Source organism: Ranitomeya imitator, chromosome 1 (genome assembly GCF_032444005.1).
Source record: "Ranitomeya imitator isolate aRanImi1 chromosome 1, aRanImi1.pri, whole genome shotgun sequence".
NCBI classification, from domain to species: domain Eukaryota; kingdom Metazoa; phylum Chordata; class Amphibia; order Anura; family Dendrobatidae; genus Ranitomeya; species Ranitomeya imitator.
In genome coordinates, this window is record NC_091282.1 from 890,824,820 (window position 1) to 890,836,843 (window position 12,024).

The window sequence follows — 12,024 nt, forward strand, 5'->3', positions numbered from 1 at the left end:
AGAAATTTGGGCTATCTATATCAAAGACTGCTGCTGGGCTCTATATGTCAGAGGCTTCTGCTGGGCTCTATATGTATGAGAGGCTTCTGCTGGGCTGAATATGTATGAGAGGCTTCTGCTGGGCTGTATATATATGAGAGGCTTCTGCTGGGCTGTATATGTATGAGAGGCAAATTTTAGGCCACGCCCCTTACCACACCCATTCATAATTAGTCACACCCATATTCACGTCCCAACCACACCCATTTAGCACTGCTGATCACACGGTTTCATATACAATAATTATAAACAAAAAAAATGGCCACACAGTGCTCCATACTGTATAATGGCCACACCTGATGCTCCATACTGTATAATGGCCACACCTGATGCTCCATACTGTATAATGGCCACACATGATGCTCCATACTGTATGATGGCCACACATGATGCTCCATACTGTATAATGGCCACACATGATGCTCCATACTGTATGATGGCCACATATGATGCTCCATACTGTATAATGGCCACACATGATGCTGCATACTGTATGATTGCCACATATGATGCTCCATACTGTATAATGGCCGCACATGATGCTCCATACTGTATAATGGCCACACATGATGCTCAATACTGTATAATGACCGCACATGATGCTCAATACTGTATAATGACCGCACATGATGCTCAATACTGTATAATGACCGCACATGATGCTCCATACTGTATAATGGCTCCACATGATGCTCCATACTGTATAATTGCGACACATGATGCTCCATACTGTATAATGACCGCACATGATGCTCCATACTGTATATTGGCCGCACATGATGCTCCATACTGTATATTGGCCGCACATGATGCTCCATACTGTATAATGGCCCCACATAATTCTCCATACTGTATAATGACCGCATATAATTCCATACTGTATAATGGCTCCACATGATGCTCCATACTGTATGACAGCACATGATGCTCCATACTGTATAATGGCCCCACATGATGCTCCATACTGTATAATGACCGCACATGATGCTCCATACTGTATAATGACCGCACATGATGCTCCATACTGTATATTGGCCGCACATGATGCTCCATACTGTATATTGGCCGCACATGATGCTCCATACTGTATAATGACCCCACATGATGCTCAATACTGTATAATGACCGCACATGATGCTCCATACTATATAATGGCCCCACATGATGGTCAATATTGTATAATGGCCCCACAAAATTCTCCATACTGTATAATGACCGCATATGATTCCATACTATAATGGCTCCACATGATGCTCCATACTGTATAATGACCGCACATGATGCTCCATACTGTATATTGGCCGCACATGATGCTCCATACTGTATATTGGCCGCACATGATGCTCCATACTGTATAATGACCCCACATGATGCTCAATACTGTATAATGACCGCACATGATGCTCCATACTATATAATGGCCCCACATGATGGTCAATACTGTATAATGGCCCCACAAAATTCTCCATACTGTATAATGACCGCATATGATTCCATACTATAATGGCTCCACATGATGCTCCATACTGTATAATGACCGCACATGATGCTCCATACTGTATATTGGCCCCACATGATGCTCCATACTGTATAATGGCCCCACATGATGCTCAATACTGTATAATGGCTCCACATGATGCTCCATACTGTATAATGACCGCACATAATGCTCCATACTGTATATTGGCCCCACATGATGCTCCATACTGTATAATGACCGCACATGATGCTCAATACTGTATAATGACCGCACATGATGCTTCATACTGTATAATGGCCCCACATGATGCTCCATACTGTATAATGACCGCACATGATGCTCCATACTGTATAATGACCGCACATGATGCTCCATACTGTAGCACTTCGTACCATATAATGGCGACACATAGCACTTCGTACCATATAATGGCGACACATAGCACTTCGTACCATATAATGGCGACACATAGCACTTCGTACCATATAATGGCGACACATAGCACTTCGTACCATATAATGGCGACACATAGCACCTCGCACGCACACGGCTCCGCTCCGTACACTGTCATGATCCCAATGGCAGGGGATCACTAAAGGACAAGCACAGATACAAACAAGCTCTAGGGCGATGGAACCTGAGCTGACCGCGACCCTGAACCTAACACACAAATAAAAGTAGCCGGGGAACGTGCCTACGATGATCCTAGACGTCTCGCTCCAGCCGAAGATCTAACTTCCCCTATTAGAAGAAACACAGACCTCTCTTGCCTCCAGAGAAATCCCCCACAGAAATAGCAGCCCCCCACATATAATGACGGTGAAATGAGAGGAAAGCACATACGCAGTATGAAAACAGTTTCAGCAAAATGAGGCCCGCTAAAGCTAGATAGCAGAGGATACAAAAGTGAACTGCGCGGTCAGCGAAAAACCCTTCAAAAAACCATCCTGAAATTACTTGAACTCATGTGCCAACTCATGGTACATGAGGAGCAATTTCAGCCCACTAGAGCAACCAGCAGCAAGAATCACATATCTGCAGGCTGGACTAAAAACCAAATAAAGCAAAACACCAAAACAGGAAAATCCAAACTTAGCTTGACCAGAAGGTTCTAGGAGCAGGGAGCAGAGGTAACAAGACACACTGGATACATTGATAACCGGCGAGGAAATGCCAGCAAAGCCAGGTTAAATAGGAAACTCCCATATCCTGATGGAACAGGTGGAACCAGAGACCCAGGAAAGACAAGTCACCCAGTACCATCAGTAACCACCAGAGGGAGCCCAAAAACAGAACTCACAACAGTACACCTCGCAAGCACACAGCTCCGCTCCGTACGCCTCACACACACACACGGCTCTGCTACATCCACACTGTACACCTCCTGACCCCACACAAGGCAGCATACTTACCTCATCCTGCGTCTGCAGCACCATGTGGCAGCAAGTTGGCAATCAGCACAGGCAGCGAGTCCTGCAATCCACGGAGGTCCTGATCATGTGACCCCCCTGACTCCTCCCCTCCTGTGACCTCATCACAGGTCCTATACACAGAAAGCAGGCAGCCATATGGAAGGGTAAGGGCCCGGGGCATGGCTTAACATAAGGGGGCGTGTCGGTCCTGCTGTCTGCGGGTGCGGGATCAGAGCGTCCCGTGCAGGACAGCAGGGCAAAGGTTCAAATCCGGGACAATCCCGCACAATGAGGGACGGTTGGGAGCTATGGCAGTTGTGCAGCCAGGCATTGATTCATGGGCAGCTTGAATCGAGTGACTATGGGCAACTCACATGCCAGAAACACATCAGGCTTTTGTTTTTAAAGGTTTTAATTAATTGAAATAAAATAAACACAAGTTTTATGTTACCTGGATGGCAGTGTTGTAAGTTACTCTCCCCCCTCCTTCATTATTACTACACCTACTATATATTGGGATAGTATCTTGGAGATGAGAATACCCCTTTAATAGATCTAAAACCATACTATGCGGCCTAGGTGCCTTACCTTGCATTTATCACTATGCAAAATAGATTTTTTTCAGGCACTTGTGCAAATAACAGCTTACCTACTATAGATATGTTTGTAATAATGTTGATATTTTTTACAGTCCTATTTGGTTTTCAGTCATCAGCACAAGCTCATGCTTTAATATGTATTTCCAAATACCTGGTAATTGCTTATTCATTAAAAGGAACCTGTCACTTAAAAAAATGCTATTAACCTACAGATACAGGGTTAATAAGCAGGTTAATAGCATTTTGTACCTGCCCCTCATTTAGAGCCCCACTGCCTGGAGGAAGTTAACTGTTTTTCCCCCTGACACGCTTGCTCTCTTCGGTCACCGGCGCTGGTTCAGTCAAGGCTCTGTGTATAAAGCGGCAGCTGTAACCGCACCCCCCGACACTGACTGAGGCCGGGATCACACACAGCGAGATACGGCCAAGTCTCGCAGGTTAAAACCAAGCTCTGGCACCGGCACTCCAGAGCGGAGTGTGCGGCCGCATAGCAATACATGGAGCAGCACGCTCCGCTCCGCTCCGGAGTGCTGGTGCCAGAACTTGGTTTTAACCTGCGAGACTCGGCCGTATTTCGCTATAGTGTGACTCCGACCTGACAGTGACTCAGCATTAAACTCAGCTGTCAGTGCCAGGGGCCTTACCAGGCCCGGATTTAGGGCCACCCACCAAGCAGGGGCCTCCCACCAATATAGGGATAAATATCTCAAAACATGTAAAATACACGTCTCTTTGCTGTGAACCATTTCTAACTACTCCGTACTGAAGGTGTAAAAGAACCTTATATAGGAACTCCTGGCAATGAGCACTTCACACTATATTAACCCAAATACTGGAGTGATACATGCCCGGAGGTTATAGTACTACTGACATTCTACCAATCATATATTTGGGCATACCTGCTCATTGGCTAGGAAATATGGGGCAGCTGCCATTACGCCAATTATATAATGGAGGCTTACCTGCTTGTTGTCAAAAATGCCTACCTTAACAGACGCATTGTGCCAGTCACATACTGAGGGCATACCTGTTTGTTGCTGTCACGGTTAGGCCGGCGTCACACACAGCGTAAAACAATACGGTCCGTATATTACGGCCGTAATACGCTGAAAAGTCCCGAAAAAAGTGGTCCGTAGCTCCTCCGTAGGCAGGGTGTGTCAGCGTTTTTTGCGCATGGCATCCTCCGTATGTAATCCGTATGGCATCCGTACTGCGTGGTTTTCTCGCAGGCTAGCAAAACCAACATACCGCTATAGAAGTGATCCATGTGTCCCAAAAAGAAAAGAAAATATATATATACTGTCTATATATATATATATATATATATATATATATATATATGTCAGTAGACACATATATTAGAGAGAAAAGCCGGTAATTCAGTGCGGTGTACAGTAAAATCACACTGACAGCTTACAGTAGAATAGGTAGAATAAATGTGTACACATAGAATAGGTATATATATATATATATATATATATATATATGTCAGTGAGACACATATATGTATATATATTAATATTTATTCCAGCGCTAGACAGCTTGAAAGCCGGTAATTCAATTACCGGCTTTTTCCTTCTCCTTCCTAAAACCCGACATGATTTGAGACATGGTTTACATACAGTAAACCATGTCTTCTCTCCATTTTTTTTGCAGATTCCACACTACTAATGTCAGTAGTGTGTATCTGCAAAATTTGGCCGTTCTAGCTCTTAAAATAAAGGGTTAAATGGCGGAAAAAATTGGCGTGGGCTCCCGCGCAATTTTCTCCGCCAGAGTAGTAAAGCCAGTGACTGAGGGCAGATATTAATAGCCTGGAGAGGGTCCACGGTTATTGGCCCCCCCCTGGCTAAAAATATCTGCCCCCAGCCACCCCAGAAAAGGCACATCTGGAAGATGCGCCTATTCTGGCACTTGGCCACTCTCTTCCCATTCCCGTGTAGCGGTGGGATATGGGGTAATGAAGGGTTAATGCCACCTTGCTATTGTAAGGTGACATTAAGCCTAATTAATAATGGAGAGGCGTCAATTATGACACCTATCCATTATTAATCCAATACTAGTAAAGGGTTAAATAAAACACAAACACATTTTTTAAAATTATTTTAATGAAATAAAAACAATGGTTGTTGCAGTATTTTATTCAACGCCCAATCCAGTCACTGAAGACCCTCGTTCTGTGAGTAAAAAAACATAATAAACCAACAATATACTTACCCTCCGCAGATCTGTAACGTCCAACGATGTAAATCCTTCTGAAGGGGTTAAAACATTTTGCAGCAAGGAGCTGTGCTAATGCAGGCTGCTCCTCGCTGCAAAACCTCAGGGAATGAGGCTAAAAATAGATCAATGATCTATATTTAGCTTCATTTGCGGTGAGGCGCCCTCTGCTGGCTGTTCATAGATCGTGGGAAATTACCTAGAAAGCCAGGGAGCTTTCTAGGTAATTTCCCACGATCTATGAACAGCCAGCAGAGGGCGCCTCACCGCAAATGAAGCTAAATATAGATCATTGATCTATTTTTAGCCTCATTCCCTGGGGTTTTGCAGCGAGGAGCAGCCTGCATTAGCACAGCTCCTTGCTGCAAAATGTTTTAACCCCTTCAGAAGGATTTACATCGTTGGACGTTACAGATCTGCGGAGGGTAAGTATATTGTTGGTTTATTATGTTTTTTTACTCACAGAACGAGGGTCTTCAGTGACTGGATTGGGCGTTGAATAAAATACTGCAACAACCATTGTTTTTATTTCATTAAAATAATTTTAAAAAATGTGTTTGTGTTTTATTTAACCCTTTACTAGTATTGGATTAATAATGGATAGGTGTCATAATTGACGCCTCTCCATTATTAATTAGGCTTAATGTCACCTTACAATAGCAAGGTGGCATTAACCCTTCATTACCCCATATCCCACCGCTACACGGGAATGGGAAGAGAGTGGCCAAGTGCCAGAATAGGCGCATCTTCCAGATGTGCCTTTTCTGGGGTGGCTGGGGGCAGATATTTTTAGCCAGGGGGGGGCCAATAACCGTGGACCCTCTCCAGGCTATTAATATCTGCCCTCAGTCACTGGCTTTACTACTCTGGCGGAGAAAATTGCGCGGGAGCCCACGCCAATTTTTTCCGCCATTTAACCCTTTATTTTAAGAGCTAGAACGGCCAAATTTTGCAGATACACACTACTGACATTAGTAGTGTGGAATCTGCAAAAAAAATGGAGAGAAGACATGGTTTACTGTATGTAAACCATGTCTCAAATCATGTCGGGTTTTAGGAAGGAGAAGGAAAAAGCCGGTAATTGAATTACCGGCTTTCAAGCTGTATAGCGCTGGAATAAATATTAATATATATACATATATGTGTCTCACTGACATATATATATATATATATATATATATATATACCTATTCTATGTGTACACATTTATTCTACCTATTCTACTGTAAGCTGTCAGTGTGATTTTACTGTACACCGCACTGAATTACCGGCTTTTCTCTCTAACAGCGCTGCGTATTTCTCGCAAGTCACACTGCTTGTCCGTGTGTAATCCGTATTTTTCACGCTTCCATAGACTTTCATTGGCGTATTTCTTGCGCAGTACGGTGACAAACGCAGCATGCTGCGATTTTGTACGGCCGTAGAAAGCCGTATAATACTGATCAGTAAAATACGGCAAATAGGAGCAGGGGCATAGAGAATAATTGTGCCGTATTTTTTGCGAGTTTTACGGACGTAGATTCTGCGCTCTTACGTCCGTAAAACTCGCATGTGTGACGGCGGCCTTAGTCTGTGCGAGGTAGCCAAGAAGCAAGTATTGGGCTTTCATGCGCAGGCTTTGTACTAAATAATAAGTCTAGCAGATCCTAGCGATTGCCCAGGCGTTAACCCTTTAACCCCTTCATGACCCAGCCTATTTTGACCTTAAAGACCTTGCCGTTTTTTGCAATTCTGACCAGTGTCCCTTTATGAGGTAATAACTCAGGAACGCTTCAATGGATCCTAGCGGTTCTGAGATTGTTTTTTCGTGACATATTGGGCTTCATGTTAGTGGTAAATTTAGGTCAATAAATTCTGTGTTTATTTGTGATAAAAACGGAAATTTGGCAAAAATTTTGAAAATTTCGCAATTTTCACATTTTGAATTTTTATTCTGTTAAACCAGAGAGTTATGTGACACAAAATAGTTAATAAATAACATTTCCCACACGTCTACTTAACATCAGCACAATTGTGGAAACAAAATTTTTTTTTGCTAGGAAGTTATAAGGGTTAAAATTTGACCAGCGATTTCTCATTTTTACAACGAAATTTACAAAACCATTTTTTTTAGGGACCACCTCACATTTGAAGTCAGTTTGAGGGGTCTATATGGCTGAAAATACCCAAAAGTGACACCATTCTAAAAACTGCACCCCTCAAGGTGCACAAAACCACATTCCAGAAGTTATTAACCCTTCAGGTGCTTCACAGCAGCAGAAGCAACATGGAAGGAAAAAATGAACATTTAACTTTTTAGTCACAAAAATGATCTTTCAGCAACAATTTTTTTATTTTCCCAATGGTAAAAGGAGAAACTGAACGACGAAAGTTGTTGTCCAATTTGTCCTGAGTACGCTGATACCTCATATGTGGGGGTAAACCACTGTTTGGGCGCACGGCAGGGCTTGGAAGGGAAGGAGCGCCATTTGACTTTTTGAATGAAAAATTGGCTGCACTCTTTAGCGGACACCATGTCACATTTGGAGAGCCCCCGTGTGCCTAAAAATTGGAGCTCCCCCACAAGTGACCCCATTTTGGAAACTAGACGCCCCAAGGAACTTATCAAGATGCCTAGTGAGCACTTTAAACCTTCAGGTGCTTCACAAATTGATCCGTAAAAATGAAAAAGTACTTTTTTTTCACAAAAAATTTCTTTTCGCCTCAATTTTTTCATTTTCACATGGGCAATAGGATAAAATGGATCCTAAAATTTGTTGGGCAATTTCTTCCGAGTACGCCGATACCTCATATGTGGGGGTAAACCACTGTTTGGGCACACGGCAGGGCTCGGAAGGGAAGGCGTGCCTTTTGACTTTTTGAATGGAAAATTAGCTCCAATTGTTAACGGACACCATGTTGCGTTTGGAGAGCCCCTGTGTGCCTATGCATTGGAGCTCCCCCACAAGTGACCCCATTTTGGAAACTAGACCCCCCAAGGAACTTATCTAGATGCATAATGAGCACTTTAAACCCCCAGGTGCTTCACAGAAGTTTATAACGCAGAGCCATGAAAATAAAAAAATAATTTTTCTTTCCTCAAAAATGAATTTTTAGCCTGGAATTTCCTATTTTGCCAATGGTAATAGGAGAAATTGGACCAAAAATGTCGTTGTCCAGTTTGTCCTGAGTACGCAGATACCCCATATGTGGGGGTAAACCACTGTTTGGGCGCACGGCAGGGCTTAGAAGGGAAGGCACGCCATTTGGCTTTTTAAATGTAAAATTAGCTCCAATCATTAGCGGACACCATGTCGCGTTTGGAGAGCCCCTGTGTGCCTAAACATTGGAGATCCCCCACAAATGACCCCATTTTGGAAACTAGACCCCCAAAGGAACTAATCTAGATGTGTGGTGAGCACTTTGAACCCCCAAGTGCTTCACAGAAGTTTATAACGCAGAGCCATGAAAATAAAAAAAAAGTTTCTTTTCTCAAAAATGATTTTTTAGCCCGCAATTTTTTATTTTCCCAAGGGTAACAGGAGAAATTTGACCCCAAAAGTTGTTGTCCAGTTTCTCTTGAGTACGCTGATACCCCATATGTGGGGGTAAACCACTGTTTGGGCACATGCTGGGGCTCAGAAGTGAAGTAGTGATGTTTTGAAATGCAGACTTTGATGGAATGCTCTGCGGGCGTCACGTTGCATTTGCAGAGCCCCTGATGTGACTAAACAGTAGAAACCCCCCACAAGTGACCCCATTTTGGAAACTAGACCCCGAAAGGAACTTATCTAGATGTGAGGTGAGCACTTTGAACCCCCAAGTGCTTCACAGAAGTTTATAACACAGAGCAGTGAAAATAATAAATACGTTTTCTTTCCTCAAAAATAATTTTTTAGCCCAGAATTTTTTAATTTTCCCAAGGGTAACAGGAGAAATTTGACCCCAATATTTGTTGTCCAGTTTCTCCTGTGTACGGTGATACCCCATATGTGGGGGTAAACTACTGTTTGGGCACATGCCGGGGCTCGGAAGTGAAGTAGTGACATTTTGAAATGCAGACTTTGATGGAATGCTCTACGGGCGTCACGTTGCGTTTGCAGAGCCCCTGATGTGGCTAAAAAGTAGAAACCCCCCACAAGTGACCCCATTTTGGAAACAAGACCCCGAAATGAACTTATCTAGATATGTGGTGAGCACTTTCAACCCCCAAGTGCTTCACAGAAGTTTATAACGCAGAGCCGTGAAAATAATAAATACGTTTTCTTTCCTCAAAAATAATTATTTAGCCCAGAATTTTTTTTCCCAAGGGTTACAGGAGAAATTGGACACCAAAAGTTGTTGTCCAGTTTCTCCTGAGTACGCTGATACCCCATGTGTGGGGGTAAACCACTGTTTGGGCACACGTCGGGGCTCAGAAGGGAAGTAGTGACTTTTGAAATGCAGACTTTGATGGAATGGTCTGCGGACGTCACGTTGCGTTTGCAGAGCCCCTGGTGTGCCTAAACAGTAGAAACCCCCCACAAGTGACCCCATTTTGTAAACTAGACCCCCCAAGGAACTTATCTAGATATGTGGTGAGCACTTTGAACCCCCAAGTGCTTCACAGACGTTTACAACGCAGAGCCGTGAAAATAAAAAATAATTTTTCTTTCCTCAAAAATGATGTTTTAGCAAGCAATTTTTTATTTTCTCAAGGGTAACAGGAGAAATTGGACCCCAGTAATTGTTGCGCAGTTTGTCCTGAGTATGCTGGTACCCCATATGTGGGGGTAAACCACTGTTTGGGCACACGTCGGGGCTCGGAAGTGAGGGAGCACCATTTGACTTTTTGAATACAAGATTGGCTGGAATCAATGGTGGTGCCATGTTGCGTTTGGAGACCCCCTGATGTGCCTAAACAGTGGAAACCCCTCAATTCTAACTCCAATACACCCCTAACCCTTATCCCAACTGTAGCCGTAACCCTAATCACAACCCTAACCCCAACACACCCCTAACCACAACCCTAACCCCAACACCCCTAACCTTAACCACAACCCTAATTCCAACCAACCCTAACCCTAAGGCTATGTGCCCACGTAGCGGATTCGTGTGAGATTTTTTAGCACCATTTTTGAAAAATCCGCGGGTAAAAGGCACTGCGTTTTACCTGCGGATTTACCGCGGATTGCCAGTGTTTTTTGTGCGGATTTCACCTGCGGATTCCTATTGAGGAACAGGTGTAAAACGCTGCGGAATCCGCACAAAGAATTGACATGCTGCAGAAAATACAACACAGCGTTTCCGCATGGTATTTTCCGCACCATGGGCACAGCGGATTTGGTTTTCCATATGTTTACATGGTACTGTAAACCTGATGGAACACTGCTGCGGATCCGCAGCCAAATCCGCACCGTGTGCACATAGCCTAATTCTAAAGGTATGTGCACACGCTGCGGAAAATGCTGCGGATCCGCAGCAGTTTCCCATGAGTTTACAGTTCAATGTAAACCTATGGGTAACAAAAATCGCTGTACACATGCTGCAGAAAAACTGCACGGAAACGCAGCGGTTTACATTCCGCAGCATGTCACTTCTTTCTGCAGATTCCGCAGCGGTTTTACAACTGCTCCAATAGAAAATCGCAGTTGTAAAACCGCAGTGAAATGCGCAGAAAAACCGCGGTAAATCCGCGATAAATCCACAGCGGTTTAGCACTGCGGATTTATCAAATCTGCTGCGGAAAAATCCGCAGAGGACCAGAATACATGTGCACATACCTAACCCTAACCCTAACTCCAACCTTAGTGGGAAAAAAAAAAATTCCTTATTTTATTATTGTCCCTACCTATGGGGGTGACAAAGGGGGGGGTGGGGTCATTTACTGTTTTTTTTTATTTTGATCACTGTGATAGGTTTTATCACAGTGATCAAAATTCACTCTGGAACGAATCTGCCGGCCGGCAGATTCGGCGGGCGCACTGCGCATGCGCCTGCCATTTTGGAAGATGGCGGCGCCCAGGAAAGAAGACGGACGGACCCCGGGAGGCTCGGTAAGTATAAGGGGGGGAGATCAGGGCACGGGGGGGGGGCGGGGTGGTGGATCGGAGCATGGGGGGGTGGATCGTAACACGGGGGGGTGGATCGGAGCACGGGGGGGTGGATTGGAGCACGGGGGGTGGATCTGAGTGCGGGGGGGTGGATCAGTGTGCGGGGGGTGGATCGGAGTGCAAGGGGGTGGATTGGAGCAAGGGGGGGATTGGAGCACGGGGGAGCGGACAGGAGGACGGGGGAGCGGAGCACAGGACGGAGG